Source organism: Bactrocera dorsalis, chromosome 6 (assembly GCF_023373825.1).
Source record: "Bactrocera dorsalis isolate Fly_Bdor chromosome 6, ASM2337382v1, whole genome shotgun sequence".
Lineage (NCBI taxonomy): Eukaryota > Metazoa > Arthropoda > Insecta > Diptera > Tephritidae > Bactrocera > Bactrocera dorsalis.
Window position 1 is genome coordinate 17,004,990 of NC_064308.1, and position 12,515 is coordinate 17,017,504.

Below are 12,515 nucleotides of genomic sequence, written 5' to 3' on the forward strand. Positions count from 1 at the left end.
AGTTACGGGCACCTGTAATAGCTCGCCAAATATTACCATTGCTAGCGGTGGTCTGATAAATAGCATAACCTGGCGACCTATGCTAACCCTCGCATCAGACCATCTGCCCATAATTATCTCGATCGAGAAGCCTCTTGATTTCGTTTCTGTGGACAACCGCACCTTCATTAACTTTAAAAAAGCTAATTGGGTCGGCTTCACAGAATTTACCGAGAGCACCTTCAACGCTCTACCCATTCCTACGGACGTATGCGTTGGCGAGCGTCAATTCCACAAGGTGATCGCAGCAGCTACCGCTCGCTTCATCCCGGCTGGAAGAATAGCGGAAATCCGCCCCAATTTCCCAGCCGAAGCAGCAGTTCTAGCTAATGAGCGCGACACCTTACGCCATTCCGATCCCGGGGATCCCCGAATGAGGGATCTCAATTTGGAGATTCGGCAATTGGTAAATCAACATAAGCGGATGAAATGGATAGAGCACCTGAAGTCCTGCAACCTCTCCACCGGTGTGAGTAAGCTTTGGGCTACTGTCAAAGCTTTGTCTAATCCGAAGAGACATGACGACCGAGTTGAAGTTCAATTCAATGGTCATGCCTCTTCGGACCCGAAGAAGTGCGCGAGCTACTTTAGCCGGCAGTTTACACTGCACCCTTCGGTAGACAAGGCCAAGAGATGTGTTAACCGACGGCTGCGCAAAATGCCAAACAACTGCGCGCCACTTACTTTGACCGATGAGGAGGTTCAGGGTGTCATCAACAAGGCAAAATCCTCCAGATCCATCGGCCCAGACGGAATCAACATGCTAATGTTAAAGCATCTAGGCTCGACGGGAGTAAAATATCTCACCAAGGTCCTCAACCTGTCGCTCACCACTCTTCAAATACCCGATGTGTGGAAAGTCGGAAGAGTGGTCCCACTACTGAAACCTGGGAAACCCGCCAACAAAGGGGAATCTTATCGACCGATAACTCTCCTCTCCCCAGTAGTGAAGACACTAGAGGCCTTGTTACTTCCGACCTTCACTCACCACCTCAGCCTAGCCAGCCACCAGCATGGTTTCCGCAAAGTGCACAGCACCACCACAGCACTTAGCGTCATAAACGCCCAGATAGTTCGTGGCCTCAACCAGAAGCCACCCTGCGAAAGAACGATTCTCGTAGCGTTGGACCTGTCAAAATCTTTTTACACGGTCAACCACACAATGCTACTGCAGGACATTGAAAAAACCACTCTCCCTCCAGGGCTTAAGAGGTGGACCATGAACTATCTGAACGGTCGTCAGTCATCCGTACTATTTCGAGGTGAAACATCTAAACTTAGAAGAATTAAACAGAGGGTTCCGCAGGGTGGTGTCCTCTCCCCGCTTCTGTTTAATTTCTATATCTCGAAACTCCCTCAACCACCAGAGGGGGTCTCCATAACCTCGTACGCAGATGACTGCACGATATTGACGTCGGGCAATGGAATCGATGGCATGTGTTCGAAAGTAAACAGCTACCTCTCTGACCTTTCTCGTTTCCTCACTGCACGAAACCTCCAACTTTCACCCACCAAATCCACAGCGAACTTGAACTTAATATTGCAGTCGATGGCGTCAAAATTCCGACTGTCAATAACCCTAAGATTTTAGGCGTAACCTTCGATAGTCTATGCTCCTTCTCTCCCCATACGACCACGATTATCGCCAAGGTACAGAGCCGCAACAAAATCCTCAAGTCGCTAGCCGGCAGCACATGGGGAAAAGACAAAGAAACGTTGTTGGCAACATACAAGGCAATCGGCCGGGCGGTCCTCAACTACGCAGCACCGATATGGTCGCCTGGATGCAGTGGTACGCAGATGAGGAAACTTCAGACCTGCCAAAATACAGCACTCCGGACCACGACGCGATGCCTCTTGATGTCTCCCGTTGAACACCTCCATAATGAGACGCGCATGCTTCCTGTAAAGGAGCATAATCAACTCCTCTCCAGGCAGTTCCTGCTTGGTTGCTTCCGTAGGAATCACCCCTGCAGCCATCTGCTTGGAGCGGAACCGCCTCCCAGGAGCATCAAGAGGTCATTCCTCGACTATGTCGACGACATTGAACAGTACGCCGACCAGACTTCGGACGCAACTAACTTTCGACAGGCACTGACCGCCATTCACAGTGGAGCCATCAACACCTTCACCGACTCCCTTCCCCTGAATGGCGTTCTTGGAGTCAAACCACCACCTATTGCAGACGAAGAGCTCCAGTTGCCGCGAGAAACGCGAGTGACCCTAGCGCAACTTCGTTCTGGATACTGTAGCAGGTTAAACTCCTACTTATCCAGAATCGACCCCGACATACCCAATGTATGTCCTGCATGCAACGAGTCTCCGGCCACCTCTTTGCATGCCAAACAAACCCTACCCATCTAACACCCTCTTCCCTTTGGTCCGACCCCGTCGAAACAGCACGTTTCTTGGGCCTACCGTTAGATGACCTCGACGACAACACAAACAACCCTTACCATCCTAACGGGGATTAGCTAACCGCTAAAACAACAACAAGCGGATACGAAAGCTGTATTTTTTGCTTGTCAAATGAAAGAAGACTCTACTGTTACCATTAGGACTTCCGATACAGACATCATTGTTATTATGTTAGCCAATATGGAACATATGAAGTCTTCGGTAAAAGTCTGGTTTGATCTCGGAGTAGGTAATGCATGCCGATATATCGACATTTCCACTCTTTTTGAGAAATTAGGTCCACTTGTGTCACAGGCACTACCAGCTCTGCATGCACTGAGGGTGTGTGATTACAGCCCAGCTTTTTACAGGCGAGGAAAAAAAAGACCTTTTGATATATTAATGGGATCTATAACTATGCAAAAAGCATTTGCAAATTTGGGTTCTACAGATTATGATATTGAAGCATTATTTCCTACTGTAGAATCTTTCATCTGCCATTTGTACGGATTAAAAAAGCTATCTGATGTCAATGGTGCTAGAATGGAAATTTTTCATAAAACCTACAAGGTAACTGATACGTCTCAACTCTTCTCATCAAATGTGCGTAACTATGACGCTTGTAACTTACCACCCTGCCGATCAGAGCTACAACAACATTTACTGCGAACGAAATATATTGCGTGTTTGTGGGCGCACAATCGTATTCTCACGGAGTTGTCGCCAACAGATTACGGATAGAAAAACGTGGATGGAAAGTTGGAGCCGACTTGGTTTGTTGAAAACCAACTTCCTGAAGCGTACGAGGACATCGTCATAACACCTAATATTTTAGGAGATACTTCTGATGCAGGTAAGACTTTTTGAAGACTATGCTGTCATAAAATAAGTAAGGAATTGTAAATTCAAATTTTTTCTTGGTTACAGAAATGCAAAATGACGAGGAAGCTCAAGAAGTGGAAACCAACTTCGACGATGACTCGAATGACGAAAATTGACATATTTTTTTTGTATTTTATTTTTTTTATTTTCATATTAATAAATTATTAAATTTTCTATACATATATATGTAAACAGAATTCTTCCACTTTTAAATCGTCAGATTAACGATATGCCTCTATATAATTGTCAGAATATCTTTTGGGAAGACTCTGACATCAAGTTCATCCCACTGTATAAAAATCTGCCGCGCTCGAGTATCTCAAGGTCACCTTTTTTTTTACAAGTTTTAAAATCAATAAATGACTTTTGTCCACGTCGAAATTGTCAGAATATTAAATGGTACACTTTTTAGAGGTTCATTAACATTCGCTTAGAAAATCTGACGCGCTCGAGTAACTCATTTTTTTTTTTTTTAACCTGTCATTACGGCCTTCAACCCTGACTTGATAGTCAGATTAATATATATCGACTATCAGAAATACAATGCGCGTATATACCATAAATGACGGACGCGCTTGAGTATTTTCATGTGACTGTTTTTTTTTTATATTTTTGACACCAATTTCCCGCTCTTCTCCCCACTAAAATGGAAAACTTCACCTAGACTTTCTTTTTTTTTAAACGTTATCTTGACAATCTAGTAAGTCCCCATGACGCTCCAGTAACTGCAAATTTAGCACTCCGGGCTCCCCTACTATAATGTTTATTAGGTACAATCTATTAAGCAGACAACTCCATTAACTGGACAGAAAGGCTGGTAACCAGACATTGAGAAAGCAGTCTTTAATTCGGTATTTTTTTTCAATGAAATTTATTTGTATGAACATATTTAACCGAAATAGCAGGATTGAAAAGAACACCGTTCCATGACCTTCTAAGCAAATACCAAATATTATAATATTTAGTTTTTAATACAAAGTTTAGTTTTGAAAAAGCTCCTTAATAGAGCTTTTATTGTTTTACCTTATAAGTTATGAAAAATATTGCTTGTTAGTACACTTGTCACTAGTAGCAATTCGAATGAAATGTAAAACCATATCTTGTTACGTTTCATTAAAAAAAAATACTTCAAATTAAACCTGAAGTACAATCCCTTGGATTATTATAATGACACAAACGTTTTCGCCTTAACTATTGTAAACATTCAAATTCTTATACTTACCCCTTTTTTGTAATACATATTAACATTACCACTAGTTTAAGCCGTTAGTTTTAAGATTTAGGCTAACCAACTAGATGAAATGGAATAAACATTGTAATTGTTATTAGACCGCCATAGAATTCGCACGTGATTCTCTTTTTTCGCTATTTCGCCGTCGCAATTTTCTGTAAGTTCAAGACAGTACAGTACAGACAATTGGCCAAGTTGTGTTAAGTGAATATTAAAAAAAAAATAATATTAAACAAACATCCCAAAAAAAAACTTCAATTCTCAAAAACGCTTGAGAAATTTCATGGCGCCCGAGCAGGGACAAATGCGTGATTCAAAAATTTAGTACTTCACTTACAAAAGTGTACATACCAAATAGTGTATAAACAAGTGCACAAAATTCCTGTTGCAACCAATTGCCAAGGTTATCATTTTCGGTTTGCACGGTTAAGTGAAAGTGATCGAAACAAAAAAAATAGTTAAGAAAACTAAGTTAAAAAAGGGATTAAAAATCCAAATACATATATATATACATATATATATTATACATATACACAGTGCGTGCAGCGAACACCTCCAAAACAAACATATATATCTACATACACAGTGCGTGAGTTATAGACAGTTACACATGTATTTGGTTATATGTACATATATGTACATGTTTACAGATACATTGTTTACAACCTAAGTGCAGCTAAAACAACATAAATATTTATGTATACAAATACTTTTCATTATCAGTAAAAATAAGAACAATAAGAATGTAAATACAAATAGTCCCAAAACCATTAATATTTCCATTCCTTTGTTAGAAGTAGATAGGTACACATAAGATTTGAAAAACAACTGACCTGCGCGTATAAATAACGGGTGATTTTTTTGAGGTTAGGATTTTCATGCATTAGTATTTGACAGATCACGTGGGATTTCAGACATGGTGTCAAAGAGAAAGATGCTCAGTATGCTTTGACATTTCATCATGAATAGACTTACTAACGAGCAACGCTTGCAAATCATTGAATTTTATTACCAAAATCAGTGTTCGGTTCGAAATGTGTTTCGCGCGCGTGTTTTGTTCAGCGATGAGGCTCATTTCTGGTTGAATGGCTACGTAAATAAGCAAAATTGCCGCATTTGGGGTGAAGAGCAACCAGAAGCCGTTCAAGAACTGCCCATGCATCCCGAAAAATGCACTGTTTGGTGTGGTTTGTACGCTGGTGGAATCATTGGACCGTATTTTTTCAAAGATGCTGTTGGACGCAACGTTACGGTGAATGGCGATCGCTATCGTTCGATGCTAACAAACTTTTTGTTGCCAAAAATGGAAGAACTGAACTTGGTTGACATGTGGTTTCAACAAGATGGCGCTACATGCCACACAGCTCGCGATTCTATGGCCATTTTGAGGGAAAACTTCGGACAACAATTCATCTCAAGAAATGGACCCGTAAGTTGGCCACCAAGATCATGCGATTTAACGCCTTTAGACTATTTTTTGTGGGGCTACGTCAAGTCTAAAGTCTACAGAAATAAGCCAGCAACTATTCCAGCTTTGGAAGACAACATTTCCGAAGAAATTCGGGCTATTCCGGCCGAAATGCTCGAAAAAGTTGCCCAAAATTGGACTTTCCGAATGGACCACCTAAGACGCAGCCGCGGTCAACATTTAAATGAAATTATCTTCAAAAAGTAAATGTCATGAACCAATCTAACGTTTCAAATAAAGAACCGATGAGATTTTGCAAATTTTATGCGTTTTTTTTTTAAAAAAAGTTATCAAGCTCTTAAAAAATCACCCAGTAGAAGTAGTTTGAAAAAGAATAAACAGAATAAATTGACCACTGAGCGCAAAGCACGCGTATTATCATTTATTTTATTGGCGCTCAACGAGTTTTTGTAAGTCAGTTCCCAAAATCCTTATGTCAGGATAATAGAACAGCAGAAGAACACCCTAAAACAAAAAAAAACAAGTTTTTGTAAGTCTGTTCCCAAAATCCGTATGTCAGAATAATAGAACACCAGAAGAACACCAAAAAAAATAAATCAAGTGAAGTCGAAAAATCGCGCATCGGGGGAAAAAATAGGTCAACAATCCCACGCCAAGGACAATCGGGAAGGAAAAAGAAGTCAAAAATTCCACGCCAGGACAACGGGCATGAAGCTGTACTTAATGTAAGCATACCTATTATCTAAGAGAATTGAAATTGTACGCTAGGAATAAGATCCAATTTTGCCAAGTTTTGTGAAAATAAACAACATTTGTGACAAGCGAAAAAAGTAGGTGTAAAATGTCGTTAACCGCAGAAGCCATTACCGATTTGGTTACTCAAATCACTACAGCTGTAGCGAAACAGCTGGAACAGCGCGTATCTGAACAGATTAGGCAGGTGCAAGCTAATGTTGACGCGTTGAATTTAAATGTTACTCCACCAAAAGTTTTGAGGTACGAGGACATAGAGATAGATACAAATATCCAATGCGATATTGTACTCGATGTTGTGAAGACTGTATCCGAGTTTTTCGGTGAGTCGGTTCGATATCCAGTCTGGCGACAGTCTGCAAAAGCAGCTATGAAGCCTTATGAAAAATACTTAGGCTCAAATAGGTATTATCAAGCCATAGCCATAAACGAAATAAAATAACAGGAGCGGCAGATACCATGTTATCATCATTTAGCACGCCCCTGAATTTTGATGCTATAATAGCAAGGCTTGACCAAACATACTCGGACAAAAGACCGTTATATCTTCTAGAGCAAGAACTCTCCACTTTGCGACAGGGAAGACAATCCATTACGGACTATTACGATTCAGTAGAGAAGCATCTGACACTCCTTACAAATAAAGTAGTTATGCAATATAACGGGGACAGAGAAGCCTTGAAACTTCTTAATGAGAAGTATAGACCCCTTAATGATATTTTGTTTTCAAGTCGCCCGGCAGATTTATCAACCGCTTTAGCCTTAGCACAATAATTAGAAATGAATCAACAACGCTACACATTTGCTAACGCATTCGCAAATAGAAACAGTGGTTCTTACCGAATGTCTCATCCTCAATATCGCACGGTACATAATCATGAAAGGACAGTCTTGTCACAACCACAACCAGAACCTATGGATGTTGATCCCAGCTTTTCTCGGCTAAACAACACGCATAATAATAGGCAGCAAACGCGTTTAATAAATTTCAATCGTTCTAACTATAGAACAAGATCAGGAAATCCCCAAAGACAGAACAATAATAATAGTAATAATAATAGACAAAATAATTGTGGTCAACATGTGAATCATTACCAAATATATGAAAGTGAAGGAATGAAGAATACTTCCAAGGATAGTCGCACTAAATTTTTAAATAACAATTCTCAATTGCCGTATGTGGTAATTACAATACGTAATGGGAGAATCTTAAATTACTTATTGACACGGGAACAGCGAAAAATTATGTATTTAACCATGAATTTCTAACGTCAATCAAAAAACTGGAAAAACCTTTCAGTTTATCATCCATTAATGGTACCACAGCTATTTTCGAAAAATATTGGATAGAAGTATTTGGTACAATAACAGAATCTTATATTTTAAAGGATCTAGAAAGTTTTGATGCAATTATAGGATTGGCGGAGTTTTAAATACAAATACAGGATATTTGAACTATAATAATGGCAGGGAACAGATAAGTTTTTTAAGTTTTTTGGAATGTGTTTAAATTAATACATTGCAAACTACTGTCGAAAATGTTCCGCCCAGGGCAAACCTAAAGTTTCAAAATATGTTGAAATCATATGAAAAAGTATTTGCAGACCTAGAAGAAGCTTTACCGTATAACACTAAAGAAGTGGCGACAATCAAAACAACAACTAGCGAACCTATTTATTCGAAATCTTATCCTTATCAAATGTCTGCAACAAAATTTGTAAATTCCGAAGTCGAGTCACTTCTCGCTAACAAAATCATACAAAATCATTACTGCTGGATGCCAATATGAGAATAGCATTGGAAAAATACAAATTTTTCAGAACTAGCGTAGAGTTCCTTGGTTTTGTAGTTTCCGAGAATGGCCTTAAGACAGCTGACGATAAAACACTTGCCATACTAAAATTTGACGAACCCAAAACTCTTCGGGAATTCCACTCCTTTTTAGGACTGTCAGGATATTATAGGGGATTTATTCGAGATTATGCGATTGCAAAGCCGCTAACGGAAATATTAAGGGGAGAAAACGGCCATATAAACACGAAGCATTCAAGTAGTAAACAAATAACATTGTCAAAGGAGGCTCAAAAGGCGTTTAATGAACTAAAAGAAATCCTTGCATCTGAAGATGTTACTCTTCGCTTTCCAGATTTTAGTAAACCTTTTGATTTAACCACCGACGCTTCTTCTGTAGCAATCGGAGCTGTACTATCGCAGGAGAAAAGACCTATAACTTTTATATCCCGCACACTATCTTCTGCAGAGCAAAACTATGCTACTAATGAAAGAGAAATGCTTGCGATTGTTTGGTCATTGCAGAATTTACGAAATTATTTGTACGGCGTTAACAACCTTAACATATTTACAGACCATCAGCCGCTAATATTTTCCATTTCGGACCGTAACCCCAATACAAAACTAAAACGTTGGAGAAGTTTTGTAGAAGAATTTGCGCCCAAATTCCATTACAAACCAGGTACTGGAAATGTGGTAGCAGATGCCCTTTCGCGGCAGTACATTCAACACATGAATCAATGCGATAATACCGATCAGTGCAGTACACAATGCTGCACAAACAGCGAGCTTTCTTTTACCCAGTTTATTCAGACCGTACCAACAACTATCAATAGTTTTAGAAATCAAATTGTTTTATCAGAAGCGCAAACTTCTGACCGTGTGGTAACTTCTCCGTTTCCTGGATATAAGCGTCAATATATTCAATTTAGCGACATTCAGTCCCTATATCATTTACTAAAAGATGCTATTAATGCAGATGTTGTTAATGGTATTCATTGCCCACTCACTGTGCTAGGAAAAATACAAAATGAGATTGTAGACCTATTTCCATCGATTCGCTTCAAACACAGACAAAACTTGGTTATGGACTTACCAAACGAAAGTGATCAAATTGAAGCAATCGCTACAGAACATAATCGCGCTCATCGAGCCGCTGGAGAAAATATTCTCCAATTAATTAGTGAATATTTTTTTCCTAGAATGAGGAAAAAGACTTTGCGAAAAATTGTAGCATTTGCACGAAAAGTAAATATGTTAGACATCCTAAAAAGCAGATTATGAAATCAACCCCAATACCCACTTACCCTGGGGAAATCCTGCACATGGATATATATAGTACAAATGGCCAATATTTTTTGACGTGCTTGGATAAATTTTCAAAGTTTGCATTCATTGAACCCATAGATTCTCGTTCTATTGTAGATTTAAAAGTACCAATAATTAGGATATTAGGATTTTTCAAAAACCCAAAAATTTTAGTCACAGATAATGAAGCAACATTTTGCTCTCAAACAATAAAGTCAGTCATTCGAGACAAGTTTAATATGACGCACTTCACAGCACCTGCAACGCATAGCGGTACAAATGGCCTAGTTGAGAGATTTCACTCTACACTTAGCGAAATTGCTAGAACAGTAAAACAGGAAAATGGACTTACGGACATAAAAGAGTTATTGCAGGTAGCAGTTACAAAATATAACAACTCAATCCATTCAACGATCCACCGAAGGCCGATAGATGAGAAAGAGAAAATTCGAGAGCTTTTACTAAAAGTTCAGAACCAACAAAATGAGATTCACAATATAAATCGGAAGGATAGAAAATTCTTCCCAGGTCAAAAAATTTTTATTAAGTTAGATAAACGAAGAGGTACTAAAGTAACCAATAGATATGTTGAAAGAACAGTACAACAGGATTTAGGTTCAGCTGTCCTAGTAGATGGAAAAGAAGTACATAAAGACAACATTCGCTAAATATCTGATTTTTACAGGCTCCTCAATAGAAAAACTAGATCAATAAATCTTTTAGGTTCTGCATTGAAATTTGTTGCTGGCACTCCGGATCACAGTGATTTCGAGATATTAGGAGAAAGGCAAACGAGGCTAATAGAAGCTGAAAACCAGCAGATAGAGATAAATGCTGATTTAGTAAATAAGATAAACGGGTTAACTTCTCAAATTAATAAACTCAAATACAATCATTACGAGAAAGTAGAAAATAAAATATATCCAGACTTATTTCAGCTGTTCGTAATCAAAGAGTAATCTCGCTTCTCACTAATGTTGTCTATTCAGTTACGCTCGCTAAATTAAATATAGTAAATAATGTAATTTTATCAGATAACGAAATTAAGAAAGTAGAAAATTACCAACTAGGTATAAATGCCCTTATGGCTGCTGGAAATGTTAAGATCTACTCTAATAATGAGATATTAAAATATTTGGTAAAAATACCAAAAGTGTACTCTGTTTGCCCATTAATAGAAATTTTTCCGGTAGTATACAATAACACGATATTAGATTTAAGAAATAAATATGCTGCTAAATACGGGAAATACCGTAGTCCGCTTTATAACTGCAAGAAAACTGTAACTATCCCTTTCTGTCAAATTGATACATTTGATTCCTGTATGTACCAAATGCTAAACAACATTTCGGCAACCTGTAAGACAACTACAGCATACCATGTACCTCCGGTCATCCAAATCGACGAAAACATTCTGTTAGTCAACAACCAGAATATAATCTTAACGGAAGGAAACCAAACGAATGAATTAATGGAGACAAAAAATGTAAAAGATCAGATACAGTAACCAGCACATTTTCCAACCCATCGCAGCCAAGTAACCTTTTTACAAATGAGCATTTTGACCTGATGATAAAAACTATCGAAAGCAACCTAAAGCAGATTCGGGACGCATCTATTTAAGGGAGGGGATAGTTATAGACAGTTACACATGTATTTGGTTATATGTACTATCACCCCTATTCTGTGCACTTGACAAATTCAACATATTTATAATTTGTCAAAATTTGAAATTTATCAAGCATTAAGTTGTTAAGATGACAGTGCTCGTTATGATTTGAATACATATGTATCTGTTTGTGCACCTTGTTATGAAAATGGAAGATATGTTATTATTGTTAAACGAAGATGAAAATTGTGAGAATAGGAATCGTGCGCGGCATTTAAAATGTTTACGCGAGGATAGTAATCAATTTTCTTTGAGTGAGAATACTTTTGCGCAAAATTTTCGATTAACTCGTGAAATTTGCCGTTGCTTGATTGATAAACTAGCCCCACACGATAGAAAAACGTCACTACCTTTAACTTCTTTGGACACGGCTCATACCAGAAATGTGTAGGTAACAAGGCAAATTGACGTGCCCATGAATCAGGCGTCCATTTCGAGAAGTGTGCGGGCTGTAGCAAATCTTATTGTGAAGGTGAAGGAAGGAGAAATAAAGTTTCCCAGTTCAACAGAGGAAGAAAGTTTTATAAAAACGGGGCAAGTATTAATAATATACTAATTTAAGCAAATTTATTTGAAATATATTCCAGATTTTATAGAAAACTTGGAATAAAAAGCATCATAGGAGCAATTGACTGCACGCATATTACTATCAATATAATTTGAATAGAAATCAGCTGTTGCTATTTACATTATTTTGTTCACCACACGTGTGGGGAAAAGCTTTGCGAATTGAAGCTTTTACTTTTATCAAGATTGTCACAGAATACCAAAATATTTCTCGCTTGATAAATATTTGAGTTAACTGTCAATATTTTATTAATTTGTCAAATGCACAGAATAGGGGTGTATATGTACATGTTTACAGATACATTGTTTACAACCTAAGTGCAGCTAAGACAACATAAATATTTATGTATAGTTATAAGTACTAGTTGTAGATAGTCACATGTGTACAAATACTTTTCATTATCAGTAAAAATAAGAACAATAAGAATGTAAATACAAAAAACCATTCT